Raw genomic sequence first — 24,570 nt, 5'->3', positions numbered from 1 at the left:
CGGCGCAGTTAACGCAGAATTATCTGTCCGTGCAGTGAACTCGCGACCAAGCAGACAATGCATACCTGCCAAGTAACCAGATTTTTTTCAGGATTATACCGCAATTTTGGATGAACTCCCGTGATCCCGAAATTCCTGTCGGTTATCCCGAAATTCACTGTACCAGAAACAAGCTTGATATTGTATTTGGAGCACTTCACATGACTTATCACAGGCCAGTAGTTGTCCTTATTGATTCCGGACCACCATAGCCTGCAGTACCAGTGCTCCTTCCATAAACAGTCCCTGAAAAACCTCCATTTTTGAGTCTTGAACATGCGTCAGTGTGATCCGATGATCACCATCAATCATTTATTATCGAAATGTTGGTGCCATCAAAAGTGGGAAAAGGTTTTTTAGGAAAAATACGACATACTGTAAATATACAAATATTCGGCAGCTATTTAATTTCGGCTATATTCGGCACCGTCCCAAAACGCCTAAATTAAAACACCGATGAAAATTTTCTCAGCATCTGTCGCACTATACCATGCCCTCTACCCCACGCCGAAAATAAATCGCCGCCGAAATGTCAAAAATCGTGAAGTGCCGAAATTTTGCAGTGCCGAAATTTTGTATATTTGCAGTATCCCGAAAAACCAAGGCAAATCCCGGGATTTTGCCATAGCGATCCAGAAAAATCACTCTCAGTAATTGGCTGGTATGACAATGCCGGAAGTGGTTTGCGAAGAAGGCAAGGGCCAGGGCTTCGCGGTCACTGGCGTCATAGTTACGCTCCGCGTGCGTCATTATTCGGCCACCCAACGAAATGGCGCGTTACACCTGGTCCTGTACCTGGCTCAGTACACCACCTATGGACACTTTAGAGGCATGTGTGTCCAAATAGAAGGGGCCGGCATCCCAGAATGCCATAACCGGAGCACTCGATAGCGCAGACTTCAGGGCGTGGAAGGAAGCGTCACAAGCGTTCCTCCAGAAAAACTGCGTATTCTTACCTGTGAGAGCCGTCAGTGGGGCTGACCGCTGCGCAAACTCACGGGTGAATCTGCGGCCATAGCCCGCGACACCAAGGAACGGCCTGACCGCAGTGACAGACTTCGGCGTCTTCCATGCAAGAATCGCGGAAACCTTGTCCGGATCGGGGCAATTCCGTCTGCCGACACGCGGTGTCCAAGGAACGCGACATCTGACCGGAAAAAGGAACACTTTGCCAAATTGAAACGCAGGCCTACTGAACGCACACGCTCAAACACCCCAAAAAAATCAAAACTTGGTTTGACAATGTGTCGCTCGCATTGAGAGCATCATCGAAGAAGGCAAGTTTGTTTGTCCGCCTGAAGCCGTGCCCTGTCCTCCCGACTGCCAACCGCCCGCCGTTACTGCTTCTCGTCCTGACCCACTGACGCTACCCGATGTTTACGAGCCACGCTGCGTTCCGCCGCTACAGCCCTCGTCTTCTGGTCCTGTTCGTCCTTCTTCTCCTGTTCCTCGTCCTTCTGGCCGTGTTCGCACTGCACCTGCTCGACTAACTGACTATGTCTTGGACTGAGTATATGAGCCAGCGCAAGCAAAAAGGGACGTTATTTTGCGGCACGTGATTTTTTTGAGAAAATGGCACTTGAAGTGAATCAGCTGATTTCCGGCTGTCACCTTCGGATCAAACTTGAAACTGTGCGTTTTTCGGTGATACGTGATTTCTTTGGAGCAAATTCGCTCTGTGTATAGGAGAGCCAGTATCCTGCTGCTCCTGTAGAAGAAAACCCTGTCTAAATCGACCCCAGACCAAGCATCAGCGATAAAAATCGATCGATCGACAGCGCGACCTCCGCTGCACGCGCAGCATGCGCGAGCTGAAAAGACAAAGGAACTTGCTTTCAGCGCAGCTGCCTTGCTGCCTTCGCTTTCCCCTGAGTCCTTGGGTGGCTACTCACCATGAGCTACCATCAACGAAGCTCTGAAACCTCTCCTAACCTGGGAGATGATGAGGCTGAATTTTTGGGCGAGAAAGAGAGCGCCATTGAAAAATCAAATCAATCTGAGGACGGGAATAATGACTCGGGATGACCAAAGTGAACATTATCTTGAACAGCGAGTGGATGTGGACGCAGCAGCAGAAGTGTAGGTCGTAACGACTGCACCCAAACTTTCCCAGGCTACCTCTTACCTCTGAAGCCACGCAGCATGAAGATGTCACATGAAAACGTGCGATGTTTTTTGGGAAAATAGAGTGGAACAAATGTCCGTAACTTTGCTATTTGTGTATCGATTTGAATCAGTTTTTCCATGGGATTCGTACATCTTCTGGATACAAGAATCTGTTGATAACTCAAAATGCACAAAAACCGGGATAACGTCCCTTTTCGCTTACTCTGGCTCATATTATTTGGTTTGTTTTCTTTTTTTTGCTTCCTAGGCTTTCGTTCATCCCCGTCGACGTAAATGTTTGCTAGGGGGCACAGTGTAATAGGTGTATGTAAACAAAGACTTACATACTCCCTATTCGTATTTCCCGCTCGGTCCCCTTAGCAATGAGAGCCACTCTCGTGTAGAAGAGCGGGTACTCCAGGGGTTCTCCAGTCTACAGTTGAGTCGTTGTTGTCCTGTTCTCCTTCGTTCTTGTCTACAATCTTGTCGAAATACTTATTCCATATTCAATACTATAAAATCCCTGTGTTCTGGAAGTGTGAGGGGACTTCGCTTAGGCTGTCATCACACCATGGTACAAAGTGCTGCGTCTACGTCCACGTAAGGAGTTTTTGGTCGGTTGTCATGATGATCCGTATACGGGATGAAAACGGGAGCAGAGGAAACGGGAGACGTAGACGTGGTATGGAGAGGGGGGGGGGTATACGGCTTTTTGTATGAACGTGCGTATCTCCCCCAGCCTTTTTCCAAGCGACCCTGTGCTTCGATGTACGTGGGTTCAAATTTCTCCAAAAACCTGACTGTATGTACGCGTCAAGAATTGTGCCTGTCTAGTACGCCTGATGACACGACCACCTGTTTTGGTTTTTCACCATAGACGTAGACGTGACCGGGAGTTGGAGAACGTGGTGTGATGACGGCCTAAGGCTGTCATCACACCATGGTACAAAGTGCTGCGTCTACGTCCCCGTAAGGAGTTTTTGGTCGGTTGTCATGATGATCCGTATACGGGGTGAAAACGGGAGCAGAGAAAACGGGAGACGTAGACGTGGTATGGAGAGAGGGGGGGGGGGTATACGACTTTTTGTCTGAACGTGCGTATCTCCCCCAGCCTTTTTCCGAGCGACCCTGTACTTCGATGTACGCGGGTTCAAATTTCTCCAAAAACCTGACTGCGTGTACGCGTCAAGAACTGTGCTTGTCTGATGACACGACCATCCGTTTTGGTTTTCACCATAGACGTAGACGCAAACGGGAGTCGGAGAACGTGGTGTAATGACGGCCTAAGCCAGGAGCTAACACAGGTATGACTTTGGCCGTATTTCAGCATGGTCGAGTGGAATCATTCAAAAAGATTTATTTCAAGAAAACCCAAAAAGGAAGATGGGGGACATGTCCTCATTGTGCCACGTGTCCTGTGGAGTTGATGTAGTAGTTTTTTTTTGATTTTGCTGGTAGTTTGCATAATGAGTTGAGTCCATTGCTTATCGTCTTGCAGTGTAACTCAAAAGGTGCCTATGTTGGTGGGCCTGCAGCAGGAGAGTAGCATGGAGTGTGATATGGATGCTGTGGTGGGGTCAGAAATAAAGGACGACTGGTTTCGTGGTGCTTACGAGGAGATGCCAATCCTTCAATTACCGTCCTGCTAAGTGGCGCATTGTAGAAATGCAGGAGATAAATCCCTCGTGTAATGCGTCGCAATGAGTGCCGTGTCATCGGTGCTTGGCAATGTGTCTCGTGTTAAGGGCAGCGGCCTGCAGCAGGTACTTGTGCAGCGCCGTCTCCAGATTATCACTGATCTCGTCGCTGTCACTGGCTTGACGGTCAAGGTCCAGTGGTTCAGCAGTCAGCAGAACAAGGCGGATGAAAATCCGTGTTCCCAGCAGCTGGGTCCGATGTGGCAAGATGCTCCTTGCTCAGACTGCACCGTCCGTCACCGCTGCGGTAGTGACCGTTGGTCCATTCTCATTGGATAGAGTATCTGCTGCTCAGAATGCAGATCCTCGGATTGTTTCGACTCGCCAGCAAGTAATCGATGGCGACCCAGTTACTGATCCTGTGTTTGTCAAGATGAAGTCACAGCTCGTAGTCCATGATGGTATGCTGTTTCGAAGTGTGAAGTTGCCGCCCAATGATGCAGTCGTCATTCCTGTTATTCCTAGTTCACTCGAGTCCGATGTCGTTCATGCTGCTCATGTGAACTGTGGTCATGCGTGTGTGGAGGGTACATGGCGCTTCCTCCGCTCGAAGTGCTATTTCCCGAACATGACTGCACAATGTCAGCAGTTTGTGCGCCACTGTTTGCTGTGTGCTGCTGCCAGCCCAACCAAGGGCATTTTGGCGGAGGCCAGTCGCCCTGTGGTGGCTGACGGCCCATGGAGTGTTGTGGAAATTGATACTCCGGAACTGGGCGTCGATCAGAGTGGAGAGTACCATTGTGTTCTCGTCTGCATGGATACTTTCACCAAGTGGGTGGAGGTGGTTCCGCTCTGTCAGCATGACGCGGCATCAGTGGCCGAGGCATTTGTCGGCCTGTGTACGCGGTGGGGCCCGCCCCAAGTTGTCCACTGTGATAATGGCACGGGATTCATCAACGCCGTGATGTCATCGCTGTTTGACACGTTTGGTGTGACAGTGCTCAACGGTGCCGTGCATCATCCCCAATCACAGGGATCTGTTGAACGGTTTACCCCCACTCTCCTCACCTCAATTCGGAAGGTGTTGGATGAGGCTGATGATTGGCGATCTGAACTGGACGAGTTACTGTACTTCTACCGTATTCGTCCTCACTCTGTCCTCAAGATTTCTCCTATGCGTGTGATGCTTGGCTGGGAGCCCACAGGTGTGCTCTTCTCGGCTTCTCCTGGGCTGGGCCTGACTCCACCTAATCTTGAACGCCAGGCTGCCCGGATCCGTGATTTTGTGGAAGCTGAACTGTCCTCCAAGGACTTTGTTGAGTCTGAAGCTGATAACTGTGTGTTCGCCGTTGGTGATGAAGTTCTTCTACGTCGTTCACATTGTCGCCAGAAATGTGAGCCGCCCTATGAGCGTGACTGGGTGGTAATTCACATCGTGTCCCCCTCTACTGTGGTAATTCGCAATGAGGCTGGTGGTGGTGGTGACAAAGTGGTGAATGTTGAACTGCTGAAGCCTGATGCTGTTGCTGATGTGCCTGTTGCGGATGCTGTTGCAGATGTGCCTGCTCCAGATGCTGTTGCTGATGTGTCTGCTACAGATGCTGTTTCTGATGTGCCTGATGTTATTGATGTGCCAGCTACGGGTGCTGCCCCTGATGCTGGGTCTTGGTTTGATCCCTGTGATCCTAATTATGTGCCGCTTCGCGCCCCTGCCGATGATCCTGCTCCGTATCAGTTTCGCCCTTATGGCCTTCGTCAGCGTGGGTCGCTTACACCCCTCAGCGCTTCCGTTAGTTTTGCTTTGTTGCGCTATTTAGTATGTGTGGTGGTATTTTGTTTGGCATACCACCAGGCGGAGAAGTGATGTTGCACGAAGGAAACAATCAGCAATGGCAGCCTTCAGAGCGCTATTCACGGTATGGTGTCGTCGGTCGATGATCAGCTAAAGTCTACGGCTAAGGCTTTACAATGCGGTTATCATCCCTGTGCTGACGTACAATGGAGGCACCTGGGGACTGACGGCTTCAGCATGGGAGCGTCTGGACACATTCCATCGAAAACAACTTCGGAGTCTCCTGGGTATCCACTGGGCACAGGTGATTCCAAACAGAGCCCTGTACGGCAGATGCCACACAGAGCCCATCAGTGCCCTCATGCGGCGATCCAGATGGGGCCTGTTTGGGCATATCCTCAGACTCCCTCGAGACACCCCTGCCGCCCTCACTTTGCGGAGTTACTTCACCTGTGGGGACAAGGTATGGCGAGGGCAGCCACGGACAACCATCATGTCCACACTATCCGTGGACCTAGAATGAACAGGACTGATTAGTCTGAGGAACTTGGCAGACCTGGAGCACCTGCGGGCCATCGCCGGGGACAGGCCTGCGTAGCACGAGCTGTGCCAGGATGTACGCAGTAACTAACGGATGGGACAAAGGCATTGTACAGACCCCGTGCATTAAGCACTTACGATCGACCATGAGTTACAAACCTATCGTAGTTGTCTGTTATTCTTGTATTATTTTTTGATCTTTCGAATAGATCCCGTGCATTGAGCACCTATCATCGAACATGAGTTATGTACCTATCGCCTGCTGTCTTCCTTTTATTTTTTGTTTTCCTATCTGCCCACTCTGCCTGTCTTCTGGCACATGCTAATACGTGGACTTACTGTTGACGTAAACGCGGACGTGCGTATAAGAATTATAATAATACTAAAATGTGTTCAGGTGAAACTATGTACACTGTACATGCGTACTGCTTGCGAACACGTGCATTTAGCATGCAGCACTGTACGAAAATAAAATCCGTATGAAAAGTCGAATTTTGGCTGTGTCCGAAAATATTTCCGTCCGAACATTTCCTGCTATACAGTACTTTGTGGAATGCACGTCTTTTGACATACACTTGCCGGGAATATTCTGCAATGTATGCACTGGCATTGGATACTCCCAAGTGTATGTTACATGTGTTGTGTATGTTACAATAGTCCCTGGCAGTATGCAATGTAATTAGGCGATGATTAGAAAGTCGAATTATGTACAGTTTGAGTGATTTGTTGCACAAAATCACTGCTGGAGGCGGAATTCCAGTGCCGGATTAAAGCGTAGAAAATGAACTGAAAAAATCCGTTTTGCCAGAACGTGTGCTGGTTTGCAAGGGTGCTGGATAAACAAGTGCCGGATTAGAGAGGCACGACTGTATAAGGTTGGTGATGACGTTGTGGTGCAAGACGTGATGGGTGTTGCGGGTGGAGGGGGGGGGGGGGGAGGTGTGTTGTTGGGTGTCTCATGCTTGTAGGGCTTGCTTAGTAAGGAGTCGTGACCTAAGGGTAGGAAGCTGTGCACGATGGAGGAGGGAACTGTGGTGAACGGCTGCAAAGAGGGGAATCCGAAGGCAGATGGGCATAGAACGGCGCTGAATTCTCTCCAGTGTCCCACTACTGCTGTGCCGTGTTGGAGAGGGCAAGGCTGCCATATTCGAGACCGGATCGGGTGTACATGTACGTTGTGTATATGCTGCAAGCGTTCATTGTGCCACCTGTCCTGTGGAGTAGATGTAGTAGGTCACGGCTTTGCTGGTAGTTTGCATAATGCGTGGGGTCCATCACATATCGTCTTGCAGTGTAACTCCAAGGTAACTCTAAGGTACCTATGTTAATGGGCCTGCAGCAGGAGAGTCGCGTGGCGTGTTATACGGATGCTGTGGTGGGGTCAGAAGGAAAGGACGACGGGTTTCGTGGTGTTGACGATGAGATGACAATCCTTCAATTATCGTCCTGCTAAATGGCGCGTAGCAATGCGGGAAATAAATGCCTTGTGTAATGCGTCACAATGATGCCGTGTCATCGGCAAACTGACTGCATTTGGTGTGCAAGTCAGTACATGCTGGGGGGGGGGGGGGGGGGGGGTCGATCGTGTACATCAGGAACACAATAGGCCCCAGGACAGAGCCCTGGGGTACTTCAGCTGGAATGGATTTCCGTGATGACAAAGCGGAGCCAACCTTGACGCTTGTGAGCCAGTCAAAGGCAATGCCATGGACACCAAGGTGTCCGAGTTTGGTCAGGAGGTCAGCATGCCAGACACAGTCAATGGCCTTTGACAAATCAAATAAGCACGCCAACACTGCCTGACCGGCATCTCGGCCGGCAAAGATGTCACGAACTAGGTGGGAGGGCTGTAGTTAAGTGCTGACTTTAGATCGAAATCTAGATTGATCGGCTTGTAGGTGGGGCTCAATGCGGGTGTAGAGGCGTTGGTGGATAATCATTTCCTGAACTTTGCCGAGGAGCGAGATTATCCTGTTATTGGTGATCTCTGACCAAGAGGCTTTCTTGTGCAGAGAACTGTCATGTTTAGTCATGATCATGACTCAGCTGATTCTACACCTTACCCTCCCAATTCTCCACTCACACCACATCTGCTGCATCCTTACATGTAGCACTGATACCATAAGTGCCACAGCTATAATCTTGCACCATCATCTGTCATGATTTTTTTACTTCGAAGTTTTGTATTGTATTGTATATTAAATTTATTTACGGATTCTCCCGAGAAATAGAATAATGAAAATAGAAGTGTGCAGTGTATGGTAAGGGTACAGTTTGTGTATAGTCAATTGATGGTTCAAGTCCTGCCTGGGAGCGGTTTTTCCAGCCGTGCTGCTACCCACAGTCCACTGGGAACTTGTGGCCAGGCACAAGGGGTACATGGATGCAGCTAATGGGGTCGTTCTTGGCACTTGTGCCAGTGGTTGTGAGACTTACCCACTCACCCCCACCGTTAGGCGCTGCATCTGCCGCTAGGGTTTACCGGGTGTTAGCGGCCGTCGTGAGTTCCCTTCGGGAACGGACACAATAATTTACTTTTTACTTTTTTTAATTGCTGTTTTAAGATTTCTTTTGGTTATGCAGTGATGGACACGCTCAAGCAGCACTGCCAACTCCAGCTGTATTCTTAGCACCCAAAGGGGCAGAGGGACAGAGTGAGACAATTCTGCCACCATCCCTCCCTATCCAACTTATTCACACTATCATTATGATTATCGTACCCACTGATCGGGTTCACTCTCACAACTGGTGTTATCTAGTTATTTGCTGCAGCTCTGCCTTGAGCTATATTACATCCATTTAGCATTGCAGCGCTACGTTAAGCTAACAGCAGCTCTACTTTGAGCTAACAGCAGCTGTACTTCGAGCTAACAGCAGCTCTACTTTGAGCTAACCGCAGCTCTACTTTGAGCTAACCGCAGCTCTACTTTGAGCTAACCGCAGCTCTACTTTGAGCAAACAGCAGCTCTACTTTGAGCTAACAGCAGCTCTACCTTGAGCTAACCGCAGCTCTACCTTGAGCTAACCGCAGCTCTACTTTGAGCTAACAGCAGCTCTACTTTGAGCTTCAAACCAGTTGTTTCGAAACCAGCACCCCTCAATCCAAAGATGCCACTTTGTTGACTTGTTTGTGTGAAGGACGGGGGCTAATGTGAGAAAGACAGAGACAGAAAGACAGAGACATAAATACAGAGAGACAGAGCAACAGAGAAACAAACAGAAAGTGTATGAGAGACGATGAAAGAGAGAGAGTGAGAGATAGAGAGACGGGGGAGAGGGAGAGAGGAGAGAGTGGGGGAGAGAGAGGGGAGAGACAGAGTGAGAGAAAGGGAAAGACAGACAGAGAGATAGAGACAGAGACCGAGAAAAAGACAGAGACAGATAGAAAAATAGAACGATAGATAGAGAGGGAGTGAGAGGGAGAAAGAGCGAGGAAAAGGGAATGAGAGAGGCAGTGAAAGAAAGAGAGAGAGAGAGAGAAAGATTTTGTGATAAAGAGAGGCAGAGAGATAGTGATAAACTAAGGATGGAAAGAGAAAAGAGAAATCAGGTGAAACTTAAAGTCCGAGCAGCCGTTAACCATTTCTAGTTCATAACAATTCTCAAATTTTGCGGATCTCCCTGCAGCAATCCATTGTGACCATACATTTATTAAACGTCTTGCAGTCTCTTGAATACACCAATCCATGGACAGGGACTCAATAGTTTATGACTTTCTAGAAATAAGAACAAAACCAAGGGTAGACAGGAAACGGGAATATGGACACGAGTTGCGAGTCTTTCCACGGCTAGTGGTGGACATTTAATCTTAACTCATATCAATATTTTTAGAATTGCGATCAACAGAACGAGCTGAACCGACATTTTCACAAAGGCTTTTATTGTATTCAAAAAACGAGTGGATACGAAGGCAGTGAAGAACATGGAAGAAAGAAAAAATGTGATATTGAAGAAATGATGAACAAAAAATTGTACTTCGAACTAGTTTTCGCACAACACTCCTCAGGAAGCTACGTTGTACTAATGAAAAACAATCCAGAAAGATACTTATAAAGAGAAATGGAGTGAGAAGAAACAACACCTATGAAAATGATAATCCTAGCACTAAGGTAATAACAGGAAAAACTACGAAAGCACTTAACGAACTTGTAAGGACTACTAGTATACTGTGACACAAGATATGACACCATGGCCAACCAGAGCCAAACAGACAGAACAAGTTGCTACTAAAACAATTTCAAACGAATAATGCTGTCCTTCTGGACACACAGATTAGGCTTATGAATACGTTGACAAACGGCTTCTAACACACTCAACTGCAACTTATAACCACGACGAGCATAGCACAAAACAGAAAAAGAAGAATCAGAATAAACCTTACAGCAATCAGGACGAGATGCAATAATCTTATACACTGATGACTTCCTACTAGAAAACACACGCTTGCACCCACTCTTACTCACACAATCATTCTTGCTCTCACACTCACCGGAATCACTGGACTCACTGGCCGAATCCTCCTCAACGACGTCCTGCCTCAGAGCAATCAGGTCCCGTCTCCTCCCATCCCTCGTCTCACGTTCCTGTTGTGTATTCGGTTGGCTCGGTACTTCCGTACTGAAATAGTTCATGGTGTAATTAGCAGTTGTTCTTCTGGGTCTCATTGATATTGAGGTAGGTATTGTTGTCGTCGTATTCATAAGCCTAATCTGTGTGTCCAGAAGGACAGCATTATTCATTTGAAATTGTTTTAGTAGCAACTTGTTCTGTCTGTTTGGCTCTGGTTGGCCATGGTGTCATATCTTGTGTCACAGTATACTACAGTCCATTCATAAAAAAATGGGTCCTGGCTCTGGCGAGCTCCCGTATTTGGCGATTTTTCGTGATTTCATCGTACACAGTGCAGTGCTGCGAACTTTGAAATTTGAAAAAGGGTCCAAAAAGGGTGCCTGAACTGGGGTTCGAACCGCAGAATGCACTGTTGCAGGCGGGGTCAAACAGCCTGGATTTTGATGGTTTTTCCCAATTCAGTGCTTTTGGGGCAAAACCTGGCCGAAATCCTGTTCTTGCTATGGCTTGCTTTTTGGACAAAAAAACTTCAGAAACATAATTGGAAGAGGATTCCATATGGGATTGCAGAAAAAAATTCTAAAAAAACTCAACATTTGACCCATTTATGGCCAAAAGCTAGAAGTTCATTTATTTCTGAATGGACTGTAGTAGTCCTTACAAGTTCGTTAAGTGCTTTCGCAGTTTTTCCTGTTATTACCTTAGTGCTAGGATTATCATTTTCATAGGTGTTGTTTCTTCTCACTCCATTTCTCTTTATTAGTATCTTTCTGGATTATTTTTCATTAGTACAACGTAGCTTCCTGAGGAGTGTTGTGCGAAAACTAGTTCGAAGTACAATTTTTTATTCATCATTTCTTCCATATCACATTTTTTCTTTCTTCCATGTTCTTCACTGCCTTCGTATCCACTCGTTTTTTGAATACAATAAAAGCCTTTGTGAAAATGTCGGTTCAGCTCGTTCTGTTGATCGCAATTCTAAAACTATTGTCGCCTCGACGCCTATTTTCATATCAATATGTCCGTTTTTTTCTACGTTAAATTATTGGCTCAACATCCGAGTTTCAAATTGCACGCCTGATGAGCTGTCACGAGCCATACGGCGAAGCATGCGTCATGTGAAACTACTTGGTTTGTAGTCAACTAGTCCATCACAATGTCATGCATGAGGAGTTCTGTAGGAGGTAAACATTTGGCTTGTAGAATTCGTTTTCGCAAAGCTTCCCCTTTTGTGCTTATGTAAATAATCGACGCGGAGACAACAATGTTATAATAGCTATAAAGAGAACAAATTCTGCTGTCATCGCCACACTACAACAAAGTCATGAAGGTTTACCAAAATCGATTTTCTTGTCACAATCATGAGTGGAAAGCCGTGACTGAAGAATAACCATGCCAAATTAATAATTTATATACATTCAATAATGTGTTACGAGAACAAAACAAAGTGCTAAAAATAGAATGAGGGAAGGTGAGACAATAGAAGTAAAGTGAGAGCTAAGTGCAACAGGGGTGAGGAACTAATTGCAACGCTAGAACTATGTAGTGAGACAAACAATCATGCTCTGCACCTACGAAAACAATCTTAACGCAACTACATGTTTCTTCTGCTTACAAAGATCAGGCTTATGCAAACGAATACAAACAGCCTCAAGTACTTTCAACTGACTAGCGTACCGTGCACGACAAAGAACAGAAAAACTAAAATCATCATACACCTGCAGACACTTAGGGTGAGACAACAGATGAAGAAAACGGCAGACTTCTTACGATCACAATCACCATCCGATTCCTCGTCTCCACCAACCGCAACCTCGTCCCCCGTCTCATCTTCCAACTCATCCCCAGTGTCGTCCTCCGTGTCATTCTCCTCATCACCACCGATCGGTCCCAGGCTCGCTTCACGTTGCTGAACCTCTGTTCGTTGACTCCTCCTTTAATCTTGATGGTAATTTGTTACCATTGTTGTTGTTTTCATTGTTGTTGTTCCTGTTGTTGCTAAATCCTCTGTTCCCAGTGTCTTCGCCGGTGCTTGACATCCAGTACTGTAATAATTCATTGAATAATTAGCCGTTGATCGTCTAGGTCTTTGAATGTTGATCGTGTTGTTTTCTCTGTTGAATTCCGTTTCCTTCAGCCTTCTTTCTTCTTGTTCATGTTCAGTGCTTACCTCATCCATATTTGCCCGTTCCAGCGACGCCACAGACTCAGCCCCAGCACTGCCGATGGCAGATGCAGGTGGCGGTTCTGGGGGAGGCAACGGCAACGATGGCGATGGGGGCATCACCATGATCACCTCGCCTCAGCGTCCACTTTGGTCTTGAGCTGGATGTTGTTGTGGTGTACTTTCTTGTGTTGTTATGGGACATTGTGTTATAACGTTAGTGACAATGTGCACATTATCCATCTCCACGGCTCTCGATTCTATTTTTAGCACTTTGTTTTGTTCTCGTAACACATTATTGAATGTATATAAATTATTAATTTGGCATGGTTATTCTTCAGTCACGGCTTTCCACTGATGATTGTGACAAGAAAATCGATTTTGGTAAACCTTCATGACTTTGTTGTAGTGTGGCGATGACAGCAGAATTTGTTCTCTTTTTGTGCTTATCTTTGATATTTCTGAGCCACCCAAGTTGGGAGGTGTGCTGCTTTGCTGCTTCGATTTGTACCGTACTGCCAATATATGTTGTCGCGTAACGCGTAACGCAGGGGGGGTGCGGCGTAACGCGCGACCAGGCTAGTGCGACAAATTTTCGTTGACTTCGTAACGCGCGTCCGGCGGGGTGCGGCGATCTTTTCATTGCAGTTTGCACTGCAAAAAAAGGCTGAAAACTGTGAAAGCACGTGTACCGCGTGGTGAAAAGTTCAAAACTGGACGCAGCAGGAAGTCCTGACACTCGAAGGCGCATCATTCAGTGGTTGGCGATCTCAATGGTTTCTTCTTTCCCGAGGTCGTTTTGCGAAGAAGAGCGATGTGTTTACCAGTTTCCTTGTGACAATGCAGAAGTCTCTATTCGCCTTCGGCGTGAAGAAAATCACACCCAAGGAAAGTGAAAAAGGAAAGGATGAGGAGAGAAAGGAGACGAAAAACAGGATTGCTGCTGATCGTGCAAAGAAAGTTTTAGTGAAGCAGAAGAAAGTTCGTGAGCAAACGAGAAAGCGTGTTCGTCGGCACCGCCAAAATGATGCGGCAATAGCAAAAAAAGGACTGCGGCAATATAGAAACCTGTGTAACGGCTCCTGTGCGACTTTGCATGTAACGCCCTGCGTGCGGCAAACATGTGCCAATGTAACGCTTCATGGCCTCACTGCGGCAACATATATTGCCAGTACGGTAGTTAGACCGCTTTGTCAAGTATCTTACTGGTCTCGTCATCGTCCAGTAGCAAGCGGCATTCCTTGTTCCTGTGGAACTGTGGCTTGTGCTCGTTTTCGTTGCGCTTACACTCCCCTCTTTGGTCTCTCCTTGAACCTTCAGAGTTGAAAGACGCAATGTGTCCGTTGATTTCGTTCGGTCCAGGGCAGGAATAGACACCGCTGCTCAGGTTCTCCCCCGGTCATGCGTCAGTCTCCTGGTAACGATCGTAGATGACCTGAATCCTGGCGACCTCTCGTTGTGTCCCGGACGCCTTGGGACAGCATTCTCCTCTGCTCTCTCTGTTGCCCCTCCGGGCCCCACGTGACCCTTGTGGCAGTGGCTCGAAAGGACAGGACAGGTGTGTGTGTGTGTGTGTGTGTGTGTGTGTGTGTGTGTGTGTGTACATTACAAGTTGCCCTATAACAAATATAAAAATAAGCTCGGATGGTGAGCCAATGTAATCATGGCTAAAAGAAAAAGGACAAAATGTTACGAGTTATGACTAACTGTCCACCATGTACAAGTGTAACCAGATTATACAGTCAGCAAGGGCGACAAAAATGCACAAACTGACAGGGAGTAATGAGACCTTCGACGACCAAATAACATTCAAGTTGTTGTTGTTGTTGTTGTTGTTGTCGTTGGTGGTGGTGTTGTTGTTGTTGATTGTTGTTTGGCTTTATTTAAATTGGAGTTCCAAAACAGGCCTAATTCTTATGACAATGGTCCCACTGATAATAAGAGAAAAGAAAAATATATAATAATAAGCGGACAAACAGAACCAAGAAGAAGATACAGCTGTAGTTAGATAACTAATATGAGCACGGCAGCAGGGGAAAAAAGTCACAAGCACGGCAACCGGGAAGAAAGGAATGAGTGAGTGAGAGAGAGAGAGAGAGAGAGAGAAAGAGATAGTGAAGCAGATGAGTTCATCCTAGTTGACGGTACTTTTTCTTTTGTTTAGTTGTTAATTTTGACTTGGCAAGGAAGTGTCCATAATTTCATGCCATCGGATTAACAAAGTATGCAGAGACAGGAAAGGTATACAATCTTAGATATATGATTGGGTAATCATCTGCACCAACCAGCATTCCTGCCGAAGCATCATGTCGGGTGTGGTGGGCCGGCATTCCAACGTCTCTCCATACACCAGGAAAATCGTGAAGCGAGAGTTCCCTCCTCTGCAACTGACAAAGTTTTCACTTGACACTCAAGTTGAAATTTCTAGATACCTAGCTAATCGGAGCAGACTTCAGGATACTCGCAACGCTCAGGAATCGTCAGTTCGATCCGAACAGGATTGGTTAGACACAAGAAATACAGCAATTTTTTATTGACTGCTATCTTCATCTTTACCAACACAGTTCACCACATAAACGTTCGCCCGAAAAAATAAGAAAAAAAGATCCACTCAGCTGGCTTGGCTCTTCGACTAGTGTCTGCAAGTTACTTCATCTCAAATTATCTGTCATTGTCTTTTGAGTGCATTCCTGGATAGTCCGGCTATCACTACTAGCAAGAGTGCATAACCCCCAGGGGTTAAGTACACTTGCTAGTACGAGGTGATTTGGTTTTTTAAACATGGTTGTAAAATGACGTTTTTCAGCCACTTCTAGGCAAGCTACGTCCACATGATTTGTCGCAAGTGGAAGTGCTATCCTTTATGCCCGTTGTCTAAAAAATTGGTAATGATCCCACTTTGGAAAGTGTCCTGAATCATGTTCTACTTTCATAGTATTCTCAGGGTTCAAATAATTTGTGTGTCATTTTTTATACAAATTTGTAAAATGACCCGCTCTCTGCGAAAACCGACCTTAGGTGCTTCGTAATTTTTTCGAGAAAAAGAACAAAACGTCACGGTCTGTCGATTTTTGAAGATCACAAGGTGAGAGTTATGGCGGAACGAAGCAGAAGACAGTCGCTAGCTCAAATAATTGCTGTGGGCTTCTCCCAGAGGTTTCATCCGAACTCCTTTACGATGAATAGTCATTTTTTGGCCTGGTCCAATCGCAGTTCTGATGACAGCAGTGCCAAGGAGAGTTGGATGTGGAATCGCAGGACGCAACGCTGATCGAGCTGGACAGCCATGCGGAGGAGAATTTCGATCAGGCGTCGGTTTTGCCACCAGCCCAGCCCCTCAATGCCGGCAATAAACAGAGTGCAGACCAAGAAAAATCGGTTCAAGTACTGTCTACAATCCAGGAGGCGCGCGACAAGTTTGACAAGGGCTGTAGTTGTTCCGCACTGGTGCTGTTTCAAGAGCGTGACACTTGAAACCTTGCTTTACATTTACAGCGCACACAACGCACGTCCTGACCAAGTCAGAGCGCTGCTTGTGTGTAGGCGGAAAGCTAGACGTGCTCAGGAGACGTGGTGAGGCTACCCAGCGCGTCCAGCATGCTGGGAGATGTGATAAGATGGGGCTCAACAATACTACTACTACTACTCTGAACTACTGAAGACTACATTGTAGTCAGTGGCTGGTGTGGAAGTCATGTACAATCATGCATGTCAGGAAGTCTGTGTATGCCTCCAGCCCAGGATCAAGCCCTGGGTGCTGAAATCTGTGCAGGCTGCTGTCAGTGCAAGTGAAATCAGCCAAACACAGGAATGACCTCTGGAATGCACTGCCTGTGGAAGATGTTGTGGAGCTGAAGCATTTTATAGAGCATTATGCTATAGCTCATGGCCTCCCTTAATTAACCTGCAGGTCCACATGGGCACAACAAGCCAGTACCAACCTACATGTATTTGCCCAGTATCACTACGAAGAAGCTTGTTCACCAGGCGTTCACAAAGCCTGGTGGCAAAGCTGCATACAGTACGTTTGGCAAGATTTGGAAAAGGACCTGCCATGATATCACCGATTATGAAACAATGTGTGCGGCAGATGTAGACATAACTAGATGTTCTACTACCAGTACCAGATAAAACTATCAATATCCTTTAACCCGGCATTGATCCGAGCTTCTTCACTACTTTGCACCTGCCTCTACCCATCACTCTGGCTGGCATATCCTCATACAGAGCCAAATACCTCTTCCAGCAGATTCGTGAGCAACACCATGCACAGAACAGAGATCGAATGTGTCTATCTCCACAACCGCTGAGGAAGATCCAATGCCATCCTTTTGAAGATTATGACATACAGATATATTCTGCAAAGTTTGGTTGCAATCATGCTGCTTGAATTCTCACAACATTGGCTCCAAAATGTAGCATAAAATCCAGGATTTTTTGCTACTTTTCCTCAAAATATTATAGGAAAAGTGCAAAGAAATTGTCATTGTATCTAACTGAATATGTATGCAATCCACCTCAAACTTCACCAGAAGTTGAAGAAAGGGGCATGGGTCAACAATCCAGCACAAACTCAATTTCGCCAAAATAGCACCTAAGGTCGGTTTTCGCAGAGCGCTGGTCAAATGGCATCACAAACTGGGATATTCGGTCATCAATGTTCTGAAGTTGATAGATATCACTTCAAGGAATGCTAGTGGATGAAAATTAATCTGTCAACTTCATTGTATGCTCCCGCAAAGCCGTGTTTATATATTTGTAACTAGTGGCTGTGTCATACGGTAGAATTGGATATGTAGCATAGCATTGCAGCCTTGTTTTCGTTCTCACCGAGTGTATTCCATGACCTACTGTTCTTCATTGTTGTCTTTAGTGATGGCGAAACAGCCCGACCTATTCCAAAAGCCCTGCGGAAGAAATTCACTGCCCTCCTCGTCCATTCAAGTGCTTATTTTACACATTTTACACAAAATGGCAAAGCCCCACCACTAGTTATACTGACGTGGCAGGGAGAATCCGACTGTATATTGCCCTGGTTCTGCCAGTTCTTTTGTATAACTGCGGCGCATGGGGCCTCACGGTGGCAAATGCAGAATAAGTTAAAACGTACTCCACCGGAAGCAGCTCCGACGGCTCATTGGCATAGTCTACTCAGCCAGGATATCAAATACTGAGCTGTATAAGAGGTGCAACACGGAACAATAATCTGACATCGTGGACAATAGAAGATGGCAGCTAACCGGCCATATTCTCCGTATGGACAGGGATGCGCCGCCATGGATCGCACTGACGGGCTATTTTGCAGGAGATGCCAAGGCTGGGTGTGGACCTCCAAGGACATCCATTGTGACATGCATCACAAGCGACTTGCAGAGAAGGAACATCGACTTAAAGCGCAGCAATCAGCTGGAGAATGTGCGGGCCATCGCTCTGGACAAGCCTACATGGAGAAATCTGGCCAACAATCCATGATCTGGCGTCACAGGTCATATCTAGATAATGAAATTTGATCATAGGAGATAGGACAGAAGCAGAACGTATAATTATACCCACATAATTATATTATTATGCGCTGTAGTGTTATTATCTCTCCTTCATTCACTTCTTTCGAAGGCGATAAGCCAGACCCACCGGGAAATATTTCCATGGGTGGGACAGCAAAAAGAAAGTGAAAAAACAAGCAAAAATAAATAAATAAATAAAACCTAAAAACCAAAGGGACAAGAAATAGTAGAAGGAAGAGGAAGAAAGGAAAGAAACTCAATCCGAACTCCAACATCATTATTATTATTATTATTATTATTATTATTATTAGGGAGATATAAATTATATGCACCAAATTTACTGGTCAACATATACTGGCTCTCATTTGCCAACACCCATGTTTCGATACAGCCATCCAGAGGAGAAGAGAAACTGCCAGAAGAAAAGCAAATTTTACACATTTGTTAAAAATGCCCAACGTTAAAAAAGCCAAATCACCTTGTATTAGTAAGCACATTAAATCCCTTCCCCATACATGATCGCACTCCTTCCCGAATCACGCTGTCATGGATGGCGCACGTACACGAATCTCCGCACTCTCTTTTTGGCATCGTACTTTGTACTTATTATTTTCTGAATACTAAAGGCTGTTCAACAGCGAGTTTTCGCTCGAAGTTGGTTAGTCCAACAGGAACTTACTAGGGTGTCCGTTGTGATCGTGAAATCCTTTTACAAACATACTCTTTCTGTTTGCACAGATCAGGCTAGTGAATAATTACTGTATAGCAGGAAATTTTCGGACGGAATTTATTTTCGTACGATTTCGTACACGGCCCCTTTGGTACTAAAATTACTTCCGTACTAAAATTTGTTCATGCTAAATTATCTACACTATACATGCGTACTGCTTGCGAACACGTGCATTTTGCATGCAGTACTGTACGAAAATAAAATCCGTTCGAAAGGTCGAAATTCGGCTTTGTCCGAAAATATTTCAGTCCGAAACTTTCCTGCTTAACAATATACACACAGCTTCGATTGCCTTCAACTGCTGTTCATAACAAGCTCGACTCAATACAGAGACATGAGAATCATCATACGCACCCAAAGTATCTTCACGAGATAATAAATGCAGGTACCCAGCTGACTTTTTACTAACACGATGTTCATCTGCTTCATCACACTCCTTCTCTCCTCGTCATCCGCCTCCTCGTCCTCACCATTTTCCCTTTCATAGTTCATGTCTGGAACTCTGCTACCGTCTGTGCCATCCTCATTCTGCCTTTGTCGTTGCCTGGTCTGTTGATGATATTCAACACCTCTCTTTGATGTGACTTGTTGACAATCCTGTATCCTGCTTCCAGTTTCCGCTCCACTCGGCGCTAGGCCATTCCTCGGGTAAAGGTCAGTAGAGTTATATTTGCCCTAGCTCGTCGCGGCCTCTAAATCATTGGTGCTGATGCAAACGTTGGTTTAGGTACTCCAGACTTCTGATTACGTGCTGTACAGTTAGCAGTGATGGTGCTGCTATCATGGCTGGCTCCACCCCACCTACCAACGACACTGGTGGTGGTTCCGGTGGTGGCAGGGCGGAGGCGACGGAATTGGCTGCTTGGGTGGCCTTACCCTCTTCCTCAGAGCCACGTGTTCTCTAGGTTCAGGCTGTACCCTTGGTAGAAGGAGGGGAGGAGGAGTGGGTAGTGGCTTGGTCGGAACCGCGTGGGTCGCTTTGATTTAGCGTTTCCTTTTTTTCTTTTTTTAGGCAGTATGGGCAATTATCCCACACTGGAACCAGATAACATACATTCATCAAATCAATGCCAGCAATCGAGGACATCTGAGAGTTGTAAGTTTTGTACTCCTCCGAGGTGTGATTTCTTGCCTGCTGGGCCAAGCACAAGGAAGCCATCTGCAAAAATACTGCAGAAAATGGTTGTTGTTTGATCCTTTGGTGTAATCATTGTTTCTAGTCGAAGCTAGTTGCTGTTTGGAGCAGAAACGCTGAAATTGACTATTTTCTGCATGTACTCATACATGTACTCATGTACTCAGGCATGCAGTCTCACTCGTATTTTAGCTCTTTTTCTGGAATGGATGCTGCTCTGCGCTCCTTGGTGAACATTTGCTGCGCCCGTGGAGGAGCTGAAAAGGACCACTGGTATGTCTGGTTCCTGGTTTGAAAGTGGAGAGTCGACTTTTGTGCCTTGAAAAAGGAGTAGAGAGTAGGGGTGAAACGGGTGATCCGGGTACACGGGTACCCGTTCGTTTAACTGGCGATCCGTTAGCAAACGAGTACCCGTTAGTCGTGTACGACAGTACGGTACGGTGCTGACTTGCACAGTCGTACATCGCACAGTTCGGTGTACAGTTTGAGCGGGTTGTTCTTGATCGATCTTGCTACATGTGACCGTTTTGCATGTAGCGCAGTGCATGCAGTGTACTTGTCACTCGTGCTTGCATGTCATCCTGGCGCGAAATCCGGAAGGTACTAGTAACTGTCGTCTCTAAAAATAGTTTCCAACCGCTGGATAAGAAGACTTTATCAAGCCTGTTTGCAAAGTGCCGCCACTTAGTTGGACATTTCAAGCATTCCGCCTTGAAAACTGGCCAGCTTGAAGATAAGCAACGTCTGGTCGGTGCGAAGGAAGTGAAGCACCTGGTTCAGGATTGTGCAACAAGATGGAACAGTGTGTACCTGATGTTGGATCGTCTTGTCCAGCTCAAAGTGCCTGTGCAGTTGGTCCTTGCGGATATGCCAGACAAAGATCGCCGCTCCATGGACTTGTCCGCAGACCAGTGGGCCACTGCTGAACATCTCCTCGATTTCCTGAGGTCGGTGGACCAGGTGACGACATCTTTGGGCGGTGAGCAGTACTCAACCCTGTCCTGGCTTCTTCCCCTACTGACGGCACTGAAATCCCATTGCCAGACCGGAGATGATGACGACCTGCTGGTAGTGGCATGCGTGAAGCAGGCATTTGCGGATAGTATAACTAGGCGCTTTCATTTGGATGGCTTAGATGTTCACGGAGAGGCAGTGCTTGCTACTGCGTTGGACCCTCGGTTTCGGGCTCTAAAGTTCCTCGACTTGGAGCAGCAACATGAAATGCAGCAAACGCTCATCAGCTATGCAAGTGTCGGCTGCTCGCCCTGCACGGAATCTTCAAGCTCTAGCTCCGAGCCACCAGCAAAACGCCGCTGCCTCCTGGATCAGCTGCTTTGCGACGACGGTGAGGATGAGGATAGCGAGGGATCCATCGAAGCAGAGGTAGCAGCTTATCTGGCTGAAAAAGCCATTCAAGCGCTCTGTTGACCCTCTGTTGTGGTGGAGCACAAATGCTGCCCGATTTCCACGCCTGGCTCCACTCGCACGGAAGTACTTGTGCATTCCAGCAACTTCTGTTGCATCTGAGCGCGTGTTTTCCTTTGCTGGGCAGATCGTCGACAAGCGCCGGAGAAAGTTGTCTGCAGAAATGATCGATGGACAAGTCTTTCTGCACAAGAACGCCCACATCATCGATGTACGAGTTCCTGCGCCACCGAAGCCGGCCATGCCACTTGTCTTGGCTGCAGATCTTCCTTCACAGATCTTCCTTCACAGCCAATTGAATTATAGATACAAGTAGTTCATGCTCTCTCTCCCTGTGTGTGTGTGCGTGTATGTGCATGTGCATGCGTGTATGTGTGTGTGTGTGTGTGTGTGTGCCTGCCTCTCTCTCTCTCTCTCTCTCTCTCTCTCTCTCTCTCTCTCTCTCTCTCTCTCTCTCTCTTTCTCTCTCTCTGTTTCTTTTTTTCTCAAGAAGAAGATTCATTCTGGTTAGAAATGCTTCCAGAATGCCCGTAAAAGAGACGTTGTGCTTACGATCATAACCAGTGGCAATGCAGTGGCAATGTTCTTGTAAAAAGTGCATGGCTTGCTAAAGGGTACCCGATAACCCGCCCGTTAAGCCAGGTACCCGTTTGTTAGCTTAAAGGGTAACCGTTTCACCCCTAGTAGAGGGCGATAAAGGTACGTCTGTGGCTGACTTTTGAGTGCTCCTCGTACATGTTTGATCGTGATAGAAATTCTCAGACCAAAGTCAGACCAAAGTCAGCGCGATGATGGTCGTACAGTTTTCTTGTGGATTTTTTAGTTGTTTCATCTCGTATCTATGTCAGTAATGGTGAAGTGGAGAGGGTGATTTTCTTCCTCTAGGCTTCGTTCGGCCGACTTTGCTTCGTCCTCGTTGAAAAGTGATCCTGAAAAAAAGGTCGATTCGCAAAATTATGTTGATTTTCAATGTACGAGATGACATGCGATTGCTGGCTATGGTAATAACTGGCCACAAAACTCAGACTAAGAATGTTAATTACTGAGACTAGCAGTTGTCTAACATAGATCTCGAACACTTTTCCGCTTCAAAAAGATCTGTGAACTGTGGCCTGATTCATCGATTACCCTCATATGCAAGTATTGTCTTTTCTGTGTTCTGCCTTACAGTACCGAAGACACCAGGTCGATCTGGCTCTGGGGTGAATCTGGGAACAATATTTGCAATAGCAACAGCACTAGGAAGACCAGCAGGAATTTTTTGTCTTTGTTGCCTGCATGTTTTTTTAATCTGAAAGCGAAACGGCCTTCGATTGGCAATTAAACAGGCTGGAGTGAAGGTGAGCTTCTCGTATGATCCACATGCAATAATCAAACGTAACTCTTTACCTACTTCTGCACAAATGAACACCATTAGCAGTTCGTATTTTATCTTCATCGCTCTTTTCTGTCACCTGATCAATAGGTGGCCCTAAATTCGCTTTATAGGAATAATATTGACCGCTTAGGCCATGGTAAAAATAAAGTTGATTCTCAGGTCATGAGCCTGTGAAAATTGGTGCGAGCGGGCGATTTTTTATTTTATATCCCATAATTTTTTTATTTCCAAAGATAGGGTCGGTCACACATAATTATGTACATCGTATCATGTTTATAAATTCAGGCCATGGCCAGGGAGTAGAAAAATACGGGTATTTTACTACTCCCTGATTCATGCCTTTCGCATTGACTGTTTTCATGTGCGCATATGCATGCATAGAAATAAAAAAATCCTCGGTGCGCCGCCAAAAATCGGTGCCACGTACTTGAGAATCAAGGATAATTTTTACCATGGCCTTATATTGACCACCTACTGGTATATTGACCGCTAACTGTATAGCAGGACATTTTCGGACGGAATTTATTCCCGTAGCTGTGCAGAAGACGTTACTTCAGTAACGTCTGGCGCTAGCCAGGGTCCACACAGCTTTAATTTGGTGTTAGTTTGTTTGTTTGTTTGTGTGTTTGTGTCACACCTGGCGCTATCCCGTATCTGTCCCGTACCGTACTGTACCAGCAAAGACAGCTGGCCACAATACTTTTATTTGTTTGTGCCATCGACATGCATGCCTGGCGCTATCCCGTACCTGTCCCGTCCCATCAAGAGTACGGTACCATCAAGAGAATGAGTATATATGCGAAGTGTATCGGGGGAATGCATTCAGTGCAGTAACTTTTTGTGTGGATTTGTGTGCGAGGCCGAGATCCCACTAGCAGGCTGGCTGGGCCGCCTGTCAACCAGCCCGGGAATGGCATGTTGGCCGATAGCATAATAATTATAACGTATATACAGTCTTGTAGATGTATAGCAGGGAGTCATATTATGTAAACGACTCCCTGCTGTATGGGGAGATTTTCTGGAAAGAAATACGAAGTAGGGAGACAAGTAAATGCAATCAGAATGGATGTTAGTTGCCGTCAGTATGATAATAAGAAGAAGAACGCCCGTGATCGGCAGAGTCAGCGCCGGGGCCAGGAAACGTCAGGACCGACATCCCGTCAACTCCAGAACGCCCGTGATCGGCAGAGTCAGCGCCGGTCCCATACCTTTGCAGCAGACATTACTTCAGTAACTCATCGAAACGTTTTTGCAATACAATGATGTAGCTAATAAAAGGAAAAAAGCATTTCCATCAGTTCTAACAACATGCACGACGAGCTGGGCAACAAAGCATAGCGCAGGGCCCTGAGCTTCCAAGCTCTCCCGTTTTCGGACGATTTCGTTCACGGCCTCTTTTGTACTAAAATAGATTCCAAACTAAAATTAGTTTATGTTAAATAATGTTATCTCTACGCCTCGTGCGTGTGTACTGCAGTACTGCTTGCGAACATGTGCATTTAGCATGCAGCACTGTATATTGCGATATTGCCCGCAAAAAAATAGTTTATT

At 46.4% G+C, this 24,570-nt stretch overlaps 1 long non-coding RNA gene across 1 annotated transcript in view; it reads left to right on the top strand.

The window, feature by feature from the left end:
* Nucleotides 1–24,570, top strand: part of LOC135812652 (uncharacterized) — a 37,184-nt gene that overhangs the window by 571 nt on the left and 12,043 nt on the right. Inside the window, exons 2-3 of the long non-coding RNA XR_010552899.1 lie at nucleotides 20,094–20,177; nucleotides 22,812–22,981. This is a non-coding gene — a long non-coding RNA (uncharacterized LOC135812652). The remainder of the gene's footprint in view (nucleotides 1–20,093; nucleotides 20,178–22,811; nucleotides 22,982–24,570) is intronic.

Source organism: Sycon ciliatum, chromosome 3, assembly GCF_964019385.1.
Source record: "Sycon ciliatum chromosome 3, ocSycCili1.1, whole genome shotgun sequence".
In the NCBI taxonomy this organism is placed as follows: domain Eukaryota; kingdom Metazoa; phylum Porifera; class Calcarea; order Leucosolenida; family Sycettidae; genus Sycon; species Sycon ciliatum.
The sequence above is the reverse complement of the archived record's forward strand: the minus strand, read 5'-3'. Positions and strand labels throughout refer to the sequence as shown.